The sequence below is a fragment of the Galeopterus variegatus genome, unplaced genomic scaffold, assembly GCF_000696425.1.
Source record: "Galeopterus variegatus unplaced genomic scaffold, G_variegatus-3.0.2 Scaffold305, whole genome shotgun sequence".
Lineage (NCBI taxonomy): Eukaryota > Metazoa > Chordata > Mammalia > Dermoptera > Cynocephalidae > Galeopterus > Galeopterus variegatus.
This window is the reverse complement of record NW_007726416.1, coordinates 198593-210210: the sequence shown is the minus strand read 5'-3', so window position 1 is coordinate 210210 and position 11618 is coordinate 198593. Positions and strand designations below refer to the sequence as shown.

Here is an 11618-nt window from a genome sequence, read left to right as displayed (position 1 = left end):
GGGGGGGGGGGGCAGGTGGCGGGCGTGTGCGAGTCGCGCCTGGTCACTCTGGCCCAGCCCGCCGGCCCGGGGACAGCTGGGAGCGCCAGGTGACAAGAGGGGACCTTCCTTTCTGCCCACAGACCACCAGCCGCCGGGGCGGGGAGAGACACCTGGCGGGCCAGCCCCGTCCCCCGCTTTTCTACGAGCTCTCTGGAGAAGGAGGGGGACGAGCGAAGATGAAAAAGTTCTCTACCCGCCCCCACCCCCACCCCGGCCCAAAGTCCCGTGTACTAGGGCGGCAACTGAGGCAAAGCGACAGCGGAGGTGCCCCGGGGGGACTCCCGCTCCCGCCCCGGCTTCCCCGATGGTGGATTGGACCATTAATTCAGTCATCAACACATATTTATTAGGTCTTGACCACCATCAGACTACCATGTTGCACATGAAATACAATGTAAATGGTGTACCCTAGAATTGAACTTCATGGAAATTCTGACCACTGTGCTATGCACTGAGGATAGAACAGTGAGCAAAAGCAGATGGTCCTGGAGTCTAGTGATGAATACAGTCCTCAATCAAATACTAAATCACAGGGCTGGCTGGTTAGCTCAGTTGGTTAGAGCACGGTGTTGATAACACCAAGGTCAAGGGTTCACATCCTCATACCACCAACTGCCAAAAAAAAAAAAAAGAAAAGGACTAAACTACAATTGAGATAAACACTCTGAATAAGTAGTACATGATGATGTGTAAAGTATGATTGGGGGATCAGGCTAGGAGCAGACCAGCCAATCATATTTTGTTGCCTGGGAATCAAAGATAATAATAGCTAACAGTAATATAGTGCTTACTGTTTTAAATTATTTTATATATTTTACTGGATTTAATTCTTCCCACAACCCTACTGAGATATATAAAATTATCACCAGTTTACAGTTGAGGAAATTGAGGCACAGAGTGGGTAAGTAACATGGTCCAGGTCACACAACTAATTAGTGGTGGAGCTAGGATTTGGACACAGGTAGCCTGGCGTAATAACTTCGTATAGCATACATTATACGAAGTTATACGAAGAGGTGGGCCCCCCACGGCCCTGGGCGGCCCCAGGTCTGCAGCCCTTTTGGGCCGGGGGCGCTGCCCCTCGGGCACCGAGAGGCCCCCTTCTGGATAAGGGGAGGAAGGGGACCTGGAGTGGGGCGAGGCTTTCCGCACAGGGGTTCCCAGGAGATTGATCGGAGGAGAGGAGAATCGGGAAGAGAAGCCTCCAACCCTCAAACCCTGGCCGAGCGGATATTTCCACACATTCATGGTTCGCTCAGCTTGGGCGGCTCAGGGGAAGCTGAACAACAATGATGAAAGATCCAGATTCGTGAGGGTAGCTGGAGAGGGGGCGGGAAGCCTTTATTCTAGACAGCTTGTCTGGAAGTAGCTTGTCCGAACCATCCCTATGGAACGGGCAGAAGCACTGAGCGATCCTCACCCCCATGTGCATATCACTTTCCGGGCCATTGCCTCAGTCTGTTTGAGTCTACTGTCTTTCACAACTACTTCTTCAGTACCTAGAAGAGCTCCCAGGACATAGTAAGCCTTCAATAAATTACTGTTGAATCAGTGCACGAATGAATGAAACCTCATTCAACCCTTTGAAGGAGGGTGGACAGGTATCTGCCCTCCAAGCGCAGACAGACGGAGAGGGAGGAAGGTGGAACCCTAAAATGCAGTTTCGGTGTTACTTGAGGTTTGGGACAAGCTTATTGTGAACCTGACTTTTCTTTTTCCCCCTGAAATAGGCCAGGTTTCCCTGGGGGGAATAAAACATGATGGTCTTTCCCATAAGATGTTGATTGTTTTCTTCTCTTCCTCAGAGAGCATTAGGCAGGAGAAATCCCAAGGGCCCCTCCTCACGCTAGGGGAGGGTACATGCTTGAACTTCCCCAACCCCGTAGTCATAGCTACAGTTTTACTTAGGAGGGAGGGAACCTCTCTTTGGCCTTCTTTAGATTTGTTCCCCATCCCTGTCACTCCCCTCCTAGAGCTGTTAGGAGAACACATTTCCTTTCCCTGCTCATTAGTAGCTCCAGATTTCTCTTCAGGCAGGTCACCACCGAGCTCCAGGACAACCCCCAAAGGCAAGGTAGGTACATGTGACTGTTCAATGTGATCATTTCTCTCTTACAGTTTTCCAGATTGAAGAATTTTCCTAGCTGGTCTCTTGAGTAAACTTCCAGAGATACAGAGTGCTCCATTTCTCTGAGAGGCCTTTTAAACATCACCCTAAAGTCATAGTGAGATGGGGTTTTAAATTATACTTGTGGCCAGTCAGAGCAATCATGCTGAAATAAACAGAAAGCCCAAGCCAGCCTGCAAGACACGTGAGTTCCTGGGAGCTGACTGGTCTGCAGTTGTTCCCAGCCTTTGATTAATGGGAATTCTTGGCAGGAGGCCTCACAAGAGGAAGGCAGGCAGTGGCTGAGCCAATTGGAGATCTTGCTTGCTCATCTCCAGTGGGCACAGTCTTTGGGCAACCAGTGAAAGGGGACTCCTAAATCTCCCTCTGTATGAGGAGGGCCCCCAGCCCACAGCTCCATTCCTGCCCTTCTGTTCAGCTCAGTCACAGCCAGCCTCACGCATCCACCCCACCGCCCGCTCCCTGCCTCGTGAGAAAGAAGTCTGCTCTGTGAATGATCATTTTCACTGCCTTGTGATAATGTAATCTGCTCCTATTTCTAGCAACATCTGTGTAATGAGTTGACTGCACTAGCTATCTTTCATGTTGTTAGCTTCAGTTCAACCCTCAGAACACTGTTCTGGCTTCTGTCCCTGCCACTCCACTGAAACTGCTTTTGCTGAAACTTCCACTCAGTAAGAAGGCTTGCATGTGCCTCTCTGTGATCACATCCTTCCCCTAGAGAGAAAACCACCATCTTGAATTTTATGTTAATAATTCTCTTATCACAACTATGTGTATTCCTAAACACTACATAGCTCATTTTTGCCTGTTTTTAAGTTTTTTTGTGAATGGAATTATTTGTATGATTCCTGTGCAACTTGTATTTTTCATTCAGCATTGTGTTTCTGAGATTCAGCTATTCAGTTTCTCTGCTATATAATATTTCATTATAAGAATATAACACAATTTCATTATCTACTTTACTTTTGGGTGTTGGGTTGGCTCCAGTTTTTGCTGTTGCAAACAATGAATGCAAGAATGTTTTTTAAGATATGTGTCTTGAAGTGGAATTGTTAGCTCTTAAGGTTTGTGTGTTCAAATTTACTAGGCAATGTCAAATAGTTTTCTAAATTAGTTGTACCAGTTTTCATTCCCATCAGCAGTGTGTGAAAGTTCCCCTTGCCCCACATCTTTGCCAGTACTTGTTTTCTTTGTGGATGTGAAATGATTTCTCATAATGGTTGTAATTTGTATTTCCCCAATTGCCAGTATGGTTGAACATCTTTAATTTTTAATAACCATTCTTGTTTCCTATTTGGTTAATTGGTCATGTCTTTTGCGCTGTTTCATATGTCTTGAGAAGTCTTTCCTGACCCCAAGGATATAAAAATATTCTCCCATATTTTCTTCCAAATGTTTTAAAATTTTGCTTTCAAATTTAAGTCCACATTCCATCTGAAATTCATTTCTCTTCTCATTTGCAACGCCAGAGCTATCTTATAATGGGTTTCCATGTATGTGTGAGTCTTTTTTAGGTCTTCTATTTTTTTCCATTTGCCTGTCCTTGTGTTGGTCCCATACTACCTGAAAATCTGTGGTTTTATTTCAAATCTTGATTTCTGATTATGGAAGTCCTACCCTGACTTAACTTCTTTTTCTTCTTTATAAAAATCTCAAGTATTCTTAGCCCTTCACTCTTCCATAGACATTTTAGAATTAGTTTGTTAGGCTCCATGAAAAACTCAGGATTTTGCTTTGGATTCACAGTATATCTATGTGGTGGATTACATTGTTCATTAAAATTATTTTTTCCCTTCCCACCTTTGTCATGTTTTCCTATAGGTGGTGTAGACATCTCTGCTCCATTGGTTTGGGGCTTACGTTGACTTGCATTGGCCAACACTATGTTGAGGCATGTATTAACCTCTTTTCTGCTACTTATAACAGAATACCTCAAACTTGGTAATTTGTAAAGAAATGAAATTTATTTCTTACAGTTTCGGAGGCTGGAAAGTCCAAGGTCCAGGAAACACATCTGGTGAAGGCCTTCTTCTTGGTGGGGGCTCTATATAGAGTCCCGTGGCAACACAGGGCATAAATGACAAGAATGGTAAGAGCTCTTTAACATGCTCACTTGCTCTCCTTATAAGCTATGAGTGCCACTCTCGTGACAACCCACTAAACCATTAACTCTTTACTCCACAAATGGGTTAATCCATTCACAAGGGCATAGTCATCACAATCCAATCACATCTTAAAGGACCCACCTTTCAACACTGCCATAGTCTGATTTTCTGCCCTCTTAATGTTACAATGGGGATCAAGCTTCAGTGAGTTTTGGGGGAACATTTAAGCCACAGCAGAGCAGAAGCTTTAAATATGTTATGTGCATTAGTGCTTCTCCCACTGCCCTTGAGCTTCTGCCCTCTGCCACGAGAACATCATGCCCCAAAGACTGGCTGCTCCTTCAGCTGCGATCCCAGAGTAGGAAGACACATAGAATCATGCAGAGTCTAATATGGCCATAGGAAATTTCCAGTCCTCATGTAATGGGAGAAAGAAATAAGTCATTTGCTACTACTGCAATTTAGAGAGAATTGACATCTTTACGATACTGAGTCATTGGTACAATGTGTGTGTGTAGCTCTGTGCAATTTTATCACATGGATAGTTTTATTTAACCACCATCACAATCAAAATACTGGACTCTGCCATCACCACAAAGAATCTTCCTCATGCTGCTTTATTATAGTCACACCCAACCCCTTCCCCAACGCCGTTGCTAGCCCCTGGCAACCACTGATCTATTCTCCATTTCTATAACTTTGTCACTTCAAGAATGTTATATAAATGGAATCATACATCACATGACCTTTTGAGACTGCCTTTTGTTCACCCAGCATAATGCCCTTGAGATCCATATAGTTGTTGTGTGTGTCAATAGTTCATTCTTTTTATTATGTGTAATATTCCATGGTGTGGCTGTACCACTGTGTGTTTAGCCATTCACCTGTTGGAGAGCATCTGAATTGTTTGCAGTCTTTGGTTATTATGAATAAAGTTGCTATGAACATTTGTGTACAGGTTTTTATATGAACATAAATTTTTATTTTTCTGGGATAAGTACCCAGAAGGTCAATTCCTGGGTCATTTATTAGTTGCGTGTTTAGTTTATAAGAAACTGCCAAACTGTTTTCTAGAATGGTTATACCATTTTATATTCCCACTGCCAGTGTATGAGAGATTCAGTTTCTCTGCCTCCTTTCCAGCATTTGGTGTTGTCACTATTTTTTATTTCAGCCATTTTGATAGGTATGTAGTGCTTTTTCATTGTGGTCTTAGTAATTTGCATTTTCTTAATGGTTGGTGGTGTTGAACATCTTTTCATGTACTTATTTGACATCCCTATATCCTCTTTTGTAAAGTGTCTCTTCATATTTTTGCCTATTTTCTAATTAGATTTTTTTTTCTTACTGTTAAGTTTTGAGAATTATTTATACATTCTAGATATGAGTCCTGTCTCAGGTATATAGTTAGCAAATATTTTAGCCTAGTCTGTAGCTTGTCTTTTCATCCTCTTAATAGAGTCTTTGCAGAGAAAAAGATTTAGATTTTAATTTTTATAAAGTCCAATTTATCTATTTGTTGTTTTATGGATACTGCTTGCTTTTAGTGTCACAATTCTTCTGTTTCTTTTTTCTATCCTATTGTGCAAAGAGCTACAATACATTGTGGAATAGAGTCGTGATAGCGGGCATCCTTCTATGTTCCTGATTTTAAGATATTGATTTTCTGATCTGTTTCCCTCACTCACTTTCAGTACCTAAGGTAAAGAGACCATGTTTTTCAATTAGAATGTGTTTGGCTGCAAGAGTGTACTTACACAATAAAAATGTGCAATAACTTACATGATAAAAGTATCTGTGCTTAGGCTCTTTCTATCACTCTACTGTTCCCCCTTGGTTTTGGCTTTCCTCTTTGGCTTAACATCTAGGCAGGAAAAGGGTACAGACCTTCTCGTTGTATTTATTTTAACTGGAGAACAAATTCTTCTCAGATGCCCCTTCAACACTTTCTTCCTTATATGTCAGTGGTCACAATTGGGTCACAAAGTTAGGGGGGTTGTTACCATATGTTGCACAGACCAATCTTTTTTTTTTTTTTTTCCTTTTTGTCTTTTTTCGTGACCAGTAACGGGATCGCAATCCTCAGTGTCGCGCCTGTACTGTGACCGGCAACGGGATCGCAACCCTCGGTGTCGCGCCCGCACCGCGCTCAACCAGTGAGCGGACCGGTCTCTATACGGGATCCGAACCCTCAGCGGGAGCGCCACTGCACTCCCAAGCACCGCACTCTACCGAGTGCGCCACCGGGCTGGCCCCTGCACAGACCAATCTTGATTCAACTTCTGAGTCTGGGGTTCTTTCCCAGAGTGTGTTGATATCTGACAACATATGGGGTTACCAAATTAAGGATAAAGGGGAGGGGGAGTTGATTATGCCACCAACAATTCTACCTGACATTTGTTTGATTTTGTATTCCCTGTGCCTGGCAATAGTGGATACATCTGGAGGTTTCTGTTCATCTTATTTGCCTTTGTTAAGAACTGCCTCCTCAGCCACACAATTGCACCCCCAGCCATGGTGGATTGGACCATTAATTCAGTCATCAACACATATTTATTAGGTCTTGACCACCATCAGACTACCATGTTGCACATGAAATACAATGTAAATGGTGTACCCTAGAATTGAACTTCATGGAAATTCTGACCACTGTGCTATGCACTGAGGATAGAACAGTGAGCAAAAGCAGATGGTCCTGGAGTCTAGTGATGAATACAGTCCTCAATCAAATACTAAATCACAGGGCTGGCTGGTTAGCTCAGTTGGTTAGAGCACGGTGTTGATAACACCAAGGTCAAGGGTTCACATCCTCATACCACCAACTGCCAAAAAAAAAAAAAAGAAAAGGACTAAACTACAATTGAGATAAACACTCTGAATAAGTAGTACATGATGATGTGTAAAGTATGATTGGGGGATCAGGCTAGGAGCAGACCAGCCAATCATATTTTGTTGCCTGGGAATCAAAGATAATAATAGCTAACAGTAATATAGTGCTTACTGTTTTAAATTATTTTATATATTTTACTGGATTTAATTCTTCCCACAACCCTACTGAGATATATAAAATTATCACCAGTTTACAGTTGAGGAAATTGAGGCACAGAGTGGGTAAGTAACATGGTCCAGGTCACACAACTAATTAGTGGTGGAGCTAGGATTTGGACACAGGTAGCCTGGTTCCAGAGGCTGGGCCTGCTATTACTGTGACAGGGAGGATTGGGTATCTATCTGCTGCTATCTGGTGGGGAAAGCAAAGCTGGTTTTCATGCAGAGAGAGAAGAATGAAGGCAGAATTGCAGAGAGAAGCAAAAACAAGGTCCCTTTCTTGTGGAACCTCAGTTATCTCCTGTAACCTGAGACACCTTTGCCAAGATCCTCTGAATATGACATAACTTCCAAGCTTCCCAACCAGGTACATGATCAAATTTCATCCATCCATCCATCAATCCCTTCCTCCCTCCACTCATTAAGGATATATATTGTGTCAGGTAGGATATGCTTTGCTGTGAAGTTCAGAACACCTCACCCTCATTGCTTCAGCAGAACTTCCCAACTGGTTTGCCTCCACCACTTGTGTGCCATAAATGGGTTACGAGTGTGGCCAAGTTATCGACACCCTGAGCCTTTGGGGCAACTGAGCAGGGCTAGAGGTGACCAAAGTCTCCAGGCTAGTCACCTCTGGCATAACCAGCCTTTCTGATTACATCAGTGCACTGTACAGTGTCATTTTCTATGTGTGCCACGATCAGACAAGGTGGGGAGGCACTAGCTTAAGGAATACACTTCTAATTTTCTCATGAAACAAGAATCTTGGGCTATTTTTGCTTCCATCTTGGTTTCATGTTTCCCACACAGGTGGGGAATAGAATCTGATGGTGATGAATCAGTACCAGAGCTCCAGGAACAAGATTCCACACAGGCAATCACATAAGCCCAGCTGGCAGCAGTAGCTCAAATCAATGAAGAATCAGTCCAAAAGTAAAAAGAGTCACAGTGGAAAGAAGGCATGGAAAGCTATGTCCAAACTGGGTCTTCGACAGGTTATGGAGGTCACTAGAGTCACTATCACAAATCTAAGAATATACTCTTTGTTATCACAAAATCAAATGTCTACAAGACCCCAGCTTCAGATGTCTACATAGTTTGGGGGGAAGCCAAGATCGAGGATTTATCTCAGCAAAGTTCAAGGTGAAGCTGTCCCAAGCATTCAAGAAAACATACTCAACTATACAAGAGGAGAGTGAAGAGGAGGTTGATGAAACAGGTGTGGAAGTTAAGGACATAGAATTGGTCATGTCACAAGCAGATGGTGGAAAGCAATGTCAGCAGGAGTCCTGAATAATAACAGTAATGGCATTGTAAATGCTATTCTGAAATTAACAATGTAACCATCTGAAAATGAGGACTCTTTTTGGTGTTGCAAAAGAGGGCCAGCCCGGTGGCACACTCAGTAGAGGGCGGCGCTCCCGCCGAGGGTTCGGATCCCATATAGAGACCGGTCCGCTCACTGGTTGAGCGCAGTGCGGGCGCGACACCGAGGGTTGCGATCCCGTTGCCAGTCACGGTACGGGCGCGACACTGAGGGTTGCGATCCCGTTACTGGTCACGAAAAAAGACAAAAAGGAAAAAAAAAAGAGTAATTGCAGCTTGGTTAGACATTTGTACTATTTCTGTCATTAATAAAGTTATGGCTTTTTGTTGGGTGGGGAAAAAAAGAAGTTTGGGGTAGGCATTTCCAGGTTTGAGTTCAGCAAGGTCATCTAGACCTTTTCTATTCTGCTATTACCATAACAGATTTTTTTTATCTAAGAACTGTTACCTCATGGTTACAACATGGCTTTCCCATCTCCAGGTACTGTGTTCTTACACAACTGTGTTCAAAGCGGGAAAGGGTGGTATCAGAGGACTCTTCTGATTCATCAGCCTCTTTAACAGGAAGCAAACTCTTTCTTATAAATTCTTCAGCAAAGTTCCCCCTTACATCTTACTGACCACATGTGAAAGAGTCTCGGAATTTGCATAAGCAGGCTTAAAGAAGAGGTTTGGGAATGGCGTTGGTAGCTGCCCGATAGCATCTGTTACTTTGGGTAGGTAAAATAAAATGATATGTATAAGTGAATTTTATTCTAGAAACCATTTATTTATTTATTTATTTGGTAGCTGACTGGTATGGGGATCTGAACCCTTTACCTTGGTGTTATAAGCACCACACTGTAACCAAGTGAGCTAACCGGCCAGCCCTCTCGTGGATTTTTAATACAGTTGTTTGTCTTGGAGAATCTGCCTTCTTGTATCATAGAATATATGTTGTAACTCTCCCAGACAAAGGAGGGGTTGCCAAGTCCAAACTGATCTACAGACATGTGGAGCATTTAATACTTCTGTTCTGCTGACTCTGCTGTCAAGAGCTTTCTGCTCTTATATTATGGTACCATTTATGTCAGCAGATTGTCCTTAAAAGTCCATATGAATAAAAAGTTAATTTTATATTATGGTACCATTTATGTCAGCAGATTGTCCTTAAAAGTCCATATGAATAAAAAGTTTTTTTTTTCTTTTTGTCTTTTTTCGTGACCGGTAACGGAATCGCAACCCTCAGTGTCGTGCCCCCACCGCAACCGGCAACGGGATCGCAACCCTCGGTGTCGCGCCCGCACCGCGCTCAGCCAGTGAGTGGACAGGTCTCCATATGGGATCCGAACCCTTGGTGGGAACGCCGCCGCACCCTACCGAGTGCGCCACCGGGCCGGCCCAAAAAGTTAATTTCTTATAAAAGTCCATATGTAGCAATTCCATCTCAGTAATATGTGACTTTTCTTGGATAATTACAAGTGTCATCTTTAGATCATTCATGGCTTGCAATTAGAAAACTTCATTATTTATTTCCAAGACAACATGATAGACATCTAAGAAATTACCAAAATTGCAGGATTAAGAGATTGCCCTGTAGCAATGTGCAGTAACTAGAATGTTAGAAATCAGGAAACTTGATTCACTTCCTGCCTCCCAGTCCTGTTCCTATCTAGGTCTTAATTATTTTACTAAACAGCATTACTATACATCTAATCGCTCAAACAAAATGCCTGGGAAGAGTCCTTTCTCTGACTATCCACGTCAAATCCATCAATAAATATTATCTATTTTACTTCCAAAATTTATCTCAAATCTATCCACTTCTCTCCTTTTCCACTTTCCCCACTCATTTCTCCTTTGGACTGCTACAGTGGCCTCCTAACTCTTACTTTTGATTGCACCAGTAAGTCTCCTACAGTCCATTTTTCCCACATCAGCCAGAGTATGTTCATCAGTTATCTGCTGCTGCATAACAAACCACCCCAAATCTTAATGGTTTTTTAATAAAACAATGATTTTATTTGCTCATGACTCTGGGTTGGCTAAGCAGGGTTCAACTGGAACAGCAAGTCTCTGTTCTGGGTGCTGTGGGCTGGAATTGCTCATGTGACTAAAGTCTGGGCTGGAGAATCCAAGATGGTGTTACTTACATGTTTGGCCCCTTGGCTGGGATGGCTGGAACACTGAGGCCTCTCTACCCTTGTGCTCTGACTTCAGGGCCTCTCTACCCATGTGGCCTCTCCAGCAGACTTGCCCAGACCTCTTTTCATGGTGGCTCAAAGCTCCAAGAAAGTAAAAAAAAGGAAGCAGCAAGGCCTCTTACGGCCCAGTCTCAGAACGTGCACAATGTCTCTGTCACTTCTACCACATTCTTTTGGTTAAAACAAGTCACAGGGCCTGCCCAGATTCAAGAGGGGGGTAAACAGATGGGAGGAGTTGCAAAGTCACATTAGCGAAAGGGCACTGGGATGGGATGGACGGTTGTGGCCATCTTTGGAAGCAATCCACCAGAGCGACCTTTTAGAAAGGTATACCACTCATTTCATCTCCCTTCTTAAAACTCTTCAATGCTTCCAGTGGCATCTAGAACAAAATCCAAACTCTTTATCCTGGCTGAAAAGACTGCCTATCCCTTGTGCCTATTTTCCTCTCCCTTTTTCATCACACTGACCTTTTTGCTCCTCCAACACCAAGCCCATGTACCTTCTCCTTGGCTTTTCCAACCGCTGAAACACTCTGGGGAACATTCTACATACTGACTTTGACTTTGCTGTCTCCTTTTCTTGGTCAACTCAAATGTCACCTTTCTAGAGAAGTCTTCTCTGACTACCCCATCTCAATCAGGCTCCTTTCCTCAACCCTCAGGTCATTATTTTACCTCCCCCTGTTCATTTCCTTCAAAACACAGCCCTGAAAATCCCATTGTCTTCATTTTCTATTTTTTTTTTTTTGTCTTTTTTTTTTTTTTTTTTTGAGACTGGCCG

General features: G+C 43.2%; 1 pseudogene; it reads left to right on the top strand.

Annotated features, from left to right (window-relative positions):
* LOC103586087 overlaps positions 1-8669 on the top strand; it is a 75871-nt pseudogene extending 67202 nt beyond the window's left edge.
* The last annotated feature ends 2949 nt before the right edge of the window (positions 8670-11618 follow it).